The 11,471-nt window shown below is 36.2% G+C and overlaps 1 long non-coding RNA gene across 1 annotated transcript; it reads right to left on the reverse strand.

The window, feature by feature from the left end:
* Positions 1–953: 953 nt before the first annotated feature.
* LOC140943693 (uncharacterized) lies at positions 954–5,475 on the reverse strand. Its single transcript, XR_012166625.1, has 3 exons — positions 5,335–5,475; positions 3,630–3,967; positions 954–2,104 (listed from the first exon to the last, which is right to left on the reverse strand). It is a non-coding gene; the product is annotated as an uncharacterized lncRNA (long non-coding RNA).
* Positions 5,476–11,471: the final 5,996 nt, after the last annotated feature.

An 11,471-nucleotide genomic window follows, 5' to 3' on the forward strand; every position in this document is an offset into this window, starting at 1 on the left:
CTTGTAGGTCATATAATTGTTGTCGTTACAGGATAAGGGGAAAAACATCAAAGATTTTCATTTTTAAAACAACGCAGATGAAATGAAGAAAATGTGTTTTCGAAACCGCTGAGACATGTGGGAAGGAGCAACAATATTATAGCAGTTGATTAAAACGGACTAAGACGTTGACGAGGTTCATAGAAGCAGACTTTATCATAACCATGATGAGCTGGTCATGTATCTTAAAGTCTCACCTTTTTTCGCGTAAAATCACGGCCTGTAAGGCAACGTCTCATTCAAGACAGAATAAACTTTCGGCCACAAATGCTTTCAAGTTAGTTTACAGTTTCTCTTAAGCACGCCCCTGGACAGCGCATTTTTTAATACACTCCATCAATAAAAATACTTCGTGACTTGCTACAGATGCCATGGCACCAATTCGGTGACGCCGTATAACTCGCGGATCGGCTGCTTCGCGGGATGTTTTCCTCATTCCCAAATCAGTTATATAATTCGCCATTGCAAATTTGTATCGCAGGGCACATGCATTTGTCTTAAAAAAACAAAAAAACTCAAAACGACAGGTTCTTTTAAAATTGGAAAAAAAAAACCGACAAAGAAAACATTTATCGTTGAAGCGAGTTTTTCACAAGTTGGACAATAACAAGTGAAAAATGCACACGGGCGCGCGTGCAAGAAAACAAAAGTATATATATATATATATATCTATATATCTCTCTATATGAAAACCTTTTTGAAAACGGGTATTTATATATATATATATACATAGGAAGTCTGTGTTTCGATTTTTCCGTAGTAGAGTGCTCGATACGTTAAAGTAGAGCGTGATATAAATATTGGAAGTAGGAAAAAAAACTACACTTTCATTCCGACAAGCCTGTTTCGTGATCTCTCACTCTTCAGGGGATTTTAATGATATATATATATAACTACACTTTCATCCCTACAAGCCTGTTTCGTGATCGCTCACTCTTCAGGGGATTTAATGATAAGAATATTCAAAACCATCGGCTATATACTTTTAGATTACATCGTTGGCGAAAATTTAAATTTAAATGTTTAGTTGTTAGGTAGCAACGCTTTGTTACTGTGGGGCCAAGAAGATACAAGCTCGTTACGTTTGTTAAGTGATGACAGATCGGGACGACAGATAATTAAAAATTTCTCTTTGAGGCAAAGGTTACATCTTTTACTTGAACTGTTATAGGATGAGCTAGATGAAATGATACACCATGAAATAGAATAGTCAATGTAGTTGTCTTTCAGGGACCAGACATGTTTACTGAGTTCCGTAGAGTTCCTGTGTTTTGTGTGACGAAATGACGCAGTGTGGTTTCTGTATCTAGTTTCGAAGGCGTTTTCTGTGAGTCCCATGTATGTTTCAGAAGTGTTATTGTCGTTACAGAAACCACACTGCGAGGTAGGTGAGGTAACTTGTGGCGGGTTACCCCACCTAACACGTAAACGTGATCACATTAAAATGAGAGATTATATGGACAGACGGGCTACCCCACCTAAGCAGGTTACCTCACCTACCTGGGGTCCCCTACCTTCATGTAAACAGGCCCTAAACATGGGGGTTATGAGGGTTGAAGACTGTGTGCAAATTTGTAAAAAAATCTAATGACTGGATTATTCGTAAACCTAATAAATTGAAAATCTCACTTTCCACCTAATTGCCATGTCTTATAAATATAGTTTGTCTGTGTCCAATTTGAGTTTAATATTTGCAACGAGTCTTAAATAACACCCCGATAAATGGTAATGATCCACACCCTATCAAACTGTGTTCAGCCACCTTAAAGTATAGGAAAAACGAATCCTTATTTACACATCCTATATTTTCAAAAAGAAATAGATAAATGTTTAATTACAAGCCAGTTAATAATACAGCTAATATCCCTAGATTGCCTAGCACCTTTATTTCTGATTTTTCTCAACAGTGAGTAAGTTATGTGTACCCGTGAGCCCAGCATGTGCATTGCAGAAAGCTTAAAAGAAAAAAGAAAATTAACTATGTTCTTCAGTTTGCAGACAACGTGCTATTGAACCTCAACGGGTTCAAGGTTCTGTTCCTGTTGGATGGTTCCTCTGTTTCCGTCTAATGAATAAATAGATAAATAAATCATATTTAATAAGACAGCTAAAGTAATACGATAAAACTATGTTAGTAACTAGCGTTTATCTAAGTGCTGAAACTTTCTTTAGCCACGTTTGTTTCTTTGGCCCATGCGGGGAGCTATCATTTTACTGCCGAAGCTAAGAGCGCAGGGAGTCAGAGGGCAACATAATCTATGAGTTGCTTTACTTTTATATACTTTAATTTCTATTTATTTTTTAGTTATTTGCTTATTTTTTTTATCAGGGATCAGTATAATACGATTTATACGTGAGTAGCATTAAAAAAAAGAGAAAAGAAAAGAAAAAAAAAAATACAATTCCCACATTCCCTGCGTTATGTCTGGGGCACTTAAGCTCTTATCCGGGAAATTGCGCTTGAGTAACTTTCTCCCTTCTTATTTGCGATCAACTCTGCAAGTCTGCTGTGGTACTTAACAAACTGATCCGCCATTCCACCTGTGGTCGTAAAAACTAGGGGAGTGAACGTTTTCTGTTCGATCTCCATAATAATGATGATGATCATCATCGTAATAGTAATAATAATAATAATAATAATAATAATAATTATAATAATAATAATAATAATAATAATAATAATAAATCTTTATTCAATACTCATAAAAAAGACCTATGTGCAGTGCTTCACTTAAAAAGAATTAAAACAAACATCTGTTCGAAAGCAAAGAAAAGATCATGTCTCAATATCTCTTGAAACATAATCCACGACAATGTTTCTCTACTAATTATTATTATTATTATTATTGTTATTATTATTATCATCATCATCATTATTATTATTATCATTATTATTATTATTATTATTATTATATTTTAGCAGTTGAAAGAAACTTTTGAATTTTAGAGGTTGACAGTTTTTTTTTTATTGAAATGAAATGTTTTTTTAATTCGAAAAAATTTTTCTTAGTTTTAATTAACTTATTTTTAAGCTAAATTAAGTGCTTTTTAAATCGACAGAAATTGTAAATAGTGTTTTTGAATGAATAGTTTTTTCTTTTTTTTAAGCGAATTAATTGTAAATAGGATTTTAATAGTTTTTTAATAAAATTGTTTTTATTATTAAAAAAAAATAATAATAATAATATTATTATTATTATTATTATTATTATTATTATAAGCAATCCATAACAAATTTCATCACAGAGAGTAACAATGCTCATTTTTTTGGGCGATTTTGTAGGTAAAGTTTTATAACTTAAAATTGCTGGTCCAACTTGCTTAATAACCTTCAGTCTATGTGTATCCTTGCCATCCGCAGCAACAGGCGGCAGGAAACAGTCAGTCAAAATGCCTAAGTATAGTGTTTAATATCAAAGCTGTATCATTATGGAATTCAACTGATGAGAAGACACGTTCCAGCTTCTTAAAAAAGATAGCAAATGGCGTTACGTAGCCCCTTAAAAAGCCCATTTTAACGGATACAAGTATCAGAAAGCTTAAGACAATTGATTGCACCAAAAAGACCTCGGCATATCTATGTTACGTACCCAACTGTTAAGAACAGAAATAGCCATTTTCCTTAAAGATACATCCTTTTGTATTTGCTGTTTCGTCTTCCTTTGTGTTTCACGGTTTGTTCGCTTTTTCCTTTGCTGGTGTTTCGTCCTTTTCCTTCTAGAAGAACGTGTCGTAGATTCTTTAAAAAGAAATCCTTCAGTGTAGTCCAGTAGAACGGAGCTCAAAATTAGCCATAAGATCATTGTGGTAAAGAGAGGTTTTGAATCCATCGTAAACTCTGGGTTGAAAAATACAGTGATGATTGTGACGAAGTGCTTTGCTCCAAGAAAGAAGGGTCTTCCAAGTTATGAGCAGCAAGATCAGCTGGCTACGAAATTAATACAATTAAAAATACAGACAGAGCATAAATCAATAATTCACTTAAAAAAATATTTTTAAAACCCTACTATCTATCAAGCGGATGAGAATCATCGTCATCATCATTGTCATCATTATTATTTATTTCGGTATTCATTTACTTATTTCACCACGAACCACGAGTAAAACAAGAAGAAGGATCAGTAAAAAAATAACGAGGAAGACGAACAAAATTAAGAAGAATCATGAACGGACTAGAGTCGAGTTCACGAGTAGACTTTGAAGGGCCCTATCAGTCACATGTGTATAATCATTCCATTCGTTGAGCAAACATCCTGTCCAGCCTAAAGCAGTATATCATAATTCATTTAAGCCTCTTTTGACTAAAAATATTGACCTTTGGGTTGAAGTTTAGTATTGCCATGTTTATAACAGAAAAAAACAAGAAGAAGAAAAAAAAAAAGGATTGGTGGATGTTAAAATAGAATATTCAACGTGAGTGCATTACCTACTACATTGCTGCAATTATTTTACTACTTCCGCGTTTACTACATTGAATGTATTATAAAAGCCCTCAAACGACGGAATATTAGTAACATAATGCTTAATTAAACAAGCCAACGTAGGGCTTTGAGCTTAATTTAGTACCTTACTTTAGAAGCACTTTCTTAAATAAAATAAGAACAACTAACTGAGATTTACACAGTTCATCTCAGATAGATCGTTATTGTCACTTTTTTCTGTTAGTCTAAGTTTTGTGCAGGTGTATACTAAGAATTTTGAGGTGTGAGATTGCGAGAGAGAAAGATTCTAATGTTTTCGTGGTGCGCCTTCCTAACAGGCTATGCTCATTAGTCTTAGACGTTATACGATGGGTTTGAGCCCAATTCGCCCACAAGTAAACGATCAATACATCGAGATCTATAGAAGGAATTATGACCGCTTGATGCGAGTTGAAGGAGCCTCTATTCAATATAGCTTTTTTTCCGCGCAAAGACTGTAAAATGCCGCCACTAGAACTTCCCTAAAATGTTCATATATTCCATAACACACACACACAGTACTTCGCAGATGACTCGTTTAATGGATAACGCGAGCATCATTATGTAACCAGTTGGAGAAGCGCGAACATTACGCTCACAACAATAGCCCGGTGTACTAGATCGCGTATACTTGTCATCACCATCAGACTCAAAAAACGGTAAAGTGCAATTTCTTCTTTCGTTCGTGCTGATGTGAGCGTCTACACGGCTTGTAATATTAGAGTTGTGTGTGTGTATGTGGTTTTTTTTATGTTTTTTTTTTTTTTTAAGTTTTTAAATAACATGTAAACCTTGACAGAGCTCAAAGGATAAAACGTACAGCTGTTCCACTTACCTATGGAGCTAAACCAAGTGGTGTGTACACCTGCTTTTAGTGCTAATTGTTAGTGGACACAGTCGCAAAAACACGCACCTTACTGTATTGGTAAGACTCTTCTCAGTATATGCAACTTATTCTGTTGCTTCTAAGTGATTTTCATGTGTCAAATGTCAAGGCTTTTATTGACTAATTGACATTGTAAAAGGATATTTGATATGGATGACACAGTAAAAGTCCGGGAGTGGAAGCTTACAAAAAGTGAAGTGAGATGTACAGTCAAATAACATCATTGCCATTAAACTACTCCATCCCTTGAAATTTCATTTCAACAGTGACATATTTCTTCGCGAAGACTGTTTCAGAACGTGATCATTGAAAACTAGAACTTAAAAGGCGGACAAAAGAAAGTAGGGTATTGTTGTGGGCAGTAAAGAAACGCTAGAACTCGAATATCGGAAGGTCAAAAGTCAGTCCTTATTTGGGTAATATACACGCACACACACATAGAAACAAATACTGTTCGGTGTGCTTAAAGGTTACATTACGTGATTTTATGATGAACTCCATATAAACTGTAAGCGTAGCATTCCTCAGCACTCTTTCCTTCGACAACAAATTAATAATTTTATGTACACTTCCTCGTTGTATAGCTAATGCAAAAGAAGTTGACCTCTGGCTTTTCTACATAAGCAGCGCCGAGATGCTCTCTTGGATTACATTGCCTGCGACCGCCTTGATAAAACCCATGGCCGCTTAATTGAGATATAGAGGATCACCTTTAATTTTTCCTTTTTCGATCCGGTTTTGTTAACAGATTACCGACGACCGGCTACGATCTTCCAATACGTACGTTTTCCTTTACTTTATTATTTTTTTAAGATATGCAGTCTGGTTTTCAACCAACTGGACGTACCACGCTGGGCTACAATAAACTGGAGGAGTTTAAAAAGAGGCGTCGGAAACGCAAGGAAAGAAAAAGACGCATGAAACATTAACCTTTTGTTACTTTAAGAAGACTTTTCCCTCAAAAATATATTATATTGTTATCGGGCAGAAAAAAAGAACAATTTCTCTGTCGCGTCATCTGGTCATAGCCTTTAGAATCCGACCATAATTGGGTTTTATGCTAAGATTACCGCGTGGGAGCTGACGCAGACTGTCGCCTGTCGGTTCTTAGTCAAAGCATTTGTGAAATTATTGGTCATCACATAAGCTCTTACAAAAACTTTCTTGAAACCAGGATAGTTGTATTTAATACTTTGCTTCACTAACAGGAAACAAGAATAAGCAGCTTGGAGATAGCGATAGCGTGGACATTGATTTAGCCTTTCTTGCCCAATTACTATTTCAACGCCCACTGTTAGCTATCGATAGAGTTACACCTACGGCCGGTATCAGATCACTCATATCATTTTGAAATAATACTTAAAAGTGAGCGTACTCTCTCGTGAACCTTTCCGACGGATATGTTAAAATAGTTTTAATCATTAAGTGCACACACACCTTTTCTCTATGTTGGGCTTCAGGATAAATAAGCCTTTAAAGGGTGGTTGGTGCCCCTAATTATTTCAAAGGTGATTCCCTATTACAGAGGAAAAAACATTGATGATTTTGCTGTAGTCCATCAAGGCGACGATTGAGTAAAAATCCTTGTCCAACCAGCCACAAACATCTTTTGTTTCGCAAGGAACTTTAATATAGTAACGAGATTAGCTTCTATCGACTTACACCTGTTTATCTAAGCATTGCGAACATGATTTAAAACATAAGTAAGCTTTTAAGTTTCGTGGTCACGTCTTCGTGGGTTTCAGTCTGATTTTTTTTTCCTTTTTAGCTACATCCTCTCCCTACACATTAAAGGGGCAACGCCCTAACAAGAAGACTGTGAATCTGAAATAAGTATGTTAACGAATATAATTTTTATCACGAATACATTATAGAAATAGTAAGGAGAAGGATTATATCTCAGTCAGTTTTCGATATGATGGCAATCGCAAAATTGTTTTTATTCTGTGAATAGTGCTCAAGCAAAGCCGTGCATTGCGGCTTAATTTTACTACTAGGAATATCACCTTTCCAGGAGTCAATGCAATATTTCATGTACTCGATTTACCTACGGCAGGAATCTATAAAGTTCAACGTAGAGAGGTTAATACACAGATGAAATTTCAGTCGAATTACAAATATTATACCACTGCATGATAAATTTCTGCAATTTGATTGGCTTAGAGCAGTGGTATTTCAGCTTAATTTGAAATACCTACATGTGAAAATTACAAACCTTTTGCGGGTAGTGGTATAAACAAATAATAGCATGATTTGTACGTGATATTTGGCATAAATACCACTCGTGATATTTCAAAATTGTCCCAAATTTCACTCGCCTAAAGGCTCGTGAAATTACGTATAACAATTTCGAAATATCACTCGTGGTATTTATGCCAAATACCACTACAAATCATGCTATTACCTATACTAATTAAGTAGTGGAAAATAACATCTATACACCGAAGTTAATATTGTTGACTGTCAGGGGGATTATTCGTCAGTATCAGCTGAGCCTGAGGTGAATAATTGTTTTACATGTAGTGTGATAAGTCGGGTGATTATTGGAGACACTACCTGTTGACAATAGCGTAATTTTCATTCATGTCAACAAACACCGGAGAAATGCGATAAAATTGTTGTTTTTCGAAAAAAAAAAAATGCGAAAAGTTTTCATCCTGATAATCACGGACAGTTCTCCTTGTCGCTGGGGGAATAAAGACCTTACATTTTCTCTAAATTCAATTCGCTCAATACTTATACCCCGTTAATACGGACAATTTTATGCGCCCCTCCCCCATCTCAGTGTCCGTGTTAACGGGGTTTGCCTGTATTATTTATTTATTTATCATCTGCTGTTTTGCTCACTTCCATCGGCGTAATGACCATGTTAAAGCTAGAACGGGGGTGGGTCACCCTGGTGGCTCGAATGCGATATTTTACCTACAGCGAGAGAAGGGGGCAGAGGTTTACGTTCGGTAGAGATGGAAAATAAACCCTCGAAGATTAAGGGTGCAGTTAGAATCTGCCGTTATGGAGACCTGGCCATACAAATTGTTCGGGAGTTTGAAGAGCGATCGAAGGAAATTGGACGGTGGTCCTTGTTAAAGAAGCGGTTAGGTTTGCGGAATAGCTATGTGTCGAGCTTAATCTCGAACATCCCCCTACAGTCAAGAAAGAACTACGAAAGTGTCAAGTAGAGCGACTAGAAAAGGAAGTTAAAAATCAGCAATGGCAGGGAAGTTTAGTTACAACTAGGTTACAGGACGAGGCGTTGAAAGCTATAGTGGGTGCTTTCGGTGGCTGACAGAGTAGAAGTCCTGTCCAACACACAATCGCTGGCATGTCTGAGCTGTGCGAACAACTGTTACTAACTCGATTATGTACAAGTCAGAAGACCCATACAAGTTCGGAGGGTGAGGCGTTGTACGGGTTGTATGGTAAGGCCCCAGAAAGTGTAGATCACATCATGTCTGGGTGCGGTGCGCTGGCACAGAGTAAGTACCTTTCCCGACACGACTCAACTTTAAAGGTACCTTTCTATGACATACTGCTTGATCTGGGACTCAGTCAGGCCTGTGTACGAGTCGGATGACGCATAAGCTTATTGGGACGTACCAGTCTTTGCACATCATGAAGATGTGACGCACGAATCGTCAAGTACAAGACCAAGTGGATCACTACACTCGAAATAAGTTGTCCGTTGGTCAACAACAGAGAGAAGAGAAGCCAAGACAAGACTTTAAAGTATGCCCACCCCCTAAGTTGGAAATTAAAACTAACAGCAGTTCCATGGTTACGAAGTGAAACAACACAACAAAATCATTCATGCCCTTACGAGTGTTTTTTTTTTAGAGTATAAAGATATAGATGTTTGTACACGTTTTACCCTTTTTTATTATTATGGTTACAGGTTAAGATGTGCAGCTGCTTTTAGCGTCGAGTTGAGAACTCTCCTAAAATAAGAAGAGGAAGAGGAAGAAGAGGAAGAGTAAGAGGAAGAGGAAGAGGAAGAGGAAGAGGAAGAGGAAGAGGAAGAAGAAGAAGAAGAAGAAGAAGAAGAAGAAGAAGAAGAAGAAGAAGAAGAAGAAGAAGAAGAAGAAGAAGAAGAAGAAGAAGGCGGCAAGAGAACAAGCTAAGGAAAAACTATCTGCACACGGTGGAAAGACAAGGCACTTACTGGGAAACAATGTAATGTTGGGCGCTGGTCGTTATCTACAAGTACAGCGTATGGCAAACTTAATTAAAAATAATTAAAACTAAATCACAAACAAGTATATTCGAAACAATTCCAAGTCATTATCTAAATGTGTTGGCGGCTGTTGCTTTCTTTTAGTTTGTTTGTTGGTTGGTTGGTTGGTTTTTAATATCTACTCCCCATCGTTTATTAAGCACTGAGGAAAATAATTAAGGGACAAATGAATGACTTTGCAAAAAAGGAGTAATGCCATTTTTTTTCTTCATTCCCGCCTTTATGATTCCCTGAATGAGATGCACGATAAGTGAAATACCTAGGTTTGGAAAAATCTAAGACCGTGAATAAGGAACTATCAGCTCTAGCGGATCACTAAAAATACAAAGACATGCAAAATTACAGATTAAAAAACGACCAAAAATCTCACAATCAAAATACATAAATAAACAAATAAATATCTGATAAAATTAAAAACAAAAAAAGAAAAAAGTAATACCTGGCGAAAGGGAAAGTATTAAAGAAAAGTCATAAGATTGAGAGTAGTATTCCGCTATTTATTTACATATATTTTTATAACAAGGAAAGTAAGTCTGCAGTGTAAATATCCTCATCTACCTGAAAATTAGAGTAAATTACTTAATGTACTCGATCTCTGTAGGTTTTTTTCCCCTTTATTGTTAGTTGTAACTCCACGTCTCTAACCTGCTTCCGGTACTACGTAGGTACACTTGTAAACTTTTATTTGTATAAATTTGAATTTTGCCTTTGAACGGGTGTGTTCATGCATGAGCCAAGTGCATGAGGTGCTATCGCTAATTTCAGTTTCAAAGGTAGGTGAACTGGTTCAGTTTATATCCCTTAAAAGTTTCATACCGATAAGTTTGTGACGCATAAAAAACATGAATAACTTAATTATCATACTTTTCACTCCTTAGATTAGTAATTTCACTTTTTGGTTTTAAGATTCTCCTTATCCTTATCAGGCTAACTAACCTACGACGATATATTATTAAAGATCAATGTGTAGCTGCAGCTGCTGTCGAAATTCCTAGAAATACAGTTCCACAATTTGATGGGCCAATATTAATCCCCAAAGGAGTTAGTTGTTGTTGTTGTTGTTTTCGCTTACTCTATGACGTATTCACTTTCCATATCATTGGTCATAGAGTCGTTAATAGCTGATATTTCTTCTTCATCAAGCCAATCAAAAGGCAGGAAATACAATTATCATAAGCATTTTTATGATATTCATATACATATTATAAGTACTGTAATTGCTGAAGCCGTCTTCGAGTGTGTACATCTTAGAAGAACTAGATGCATTAGGTCTCGCTGACTTTTCAATTTCGAAGGTAGGTGAATTGCCTGTATACTTATCCATTTAATTCAATTTGAAGTAACACAGTTGGCTTCCTTTCTTTAGTCGCTTCAACCTTGTGGCGCCCCAGTCCCATTAATCCTGCCGGTTAAGATTCAGAGACTGACGGGCATCATTTATATTCTACGTTTACTCTAGACCATTTCAAGTCTTAGCATTCTGACGACTATAGTGAAAAAAGGCCAAACTGGTACAAAATATTCCCACCAAAGGCTTTTTGAGTAGAGAGCTCTCTTTTGCTTTCACGAATATTGTGCTGCTGTTTAAATTATTTGGGAAAAGATGATCTACTTGAACTCAAACCAAACAAAAAAAAAACAAGAAAAAAAAAAAAACAAGAAAACAATTGGAGTAATTTGTTGCCATCGAGTGTCGCTTTGTAACTTTACCTTAAATTCTCAGCAACAAAAGCTGTAATTGAACTAAGAAAATGTTTGTTATGTTATTTACAGATTCTACGGAATCGGTGAGTGGTTCATCGGTGCTTACAGCTAGTAGTGAAATGTGTGGCGACGATGGACTTTCCATTTTCTG

The sequence above is a fragment of the Porites lutea genome, chromosome 7 (assembly GCF_958299795.1).
Source record: "Porites lutea chromosome 7, jaPorLute2.1, whole genome shotgun sequence".
In the NCBI taxonomy this organism is placed as follows: domain Eukaryota; kingdom Metazoa; phylum Cnidaria; class Anthozoa; order Scleractinia; family Poritidae; genus Porites; species Porites lutea.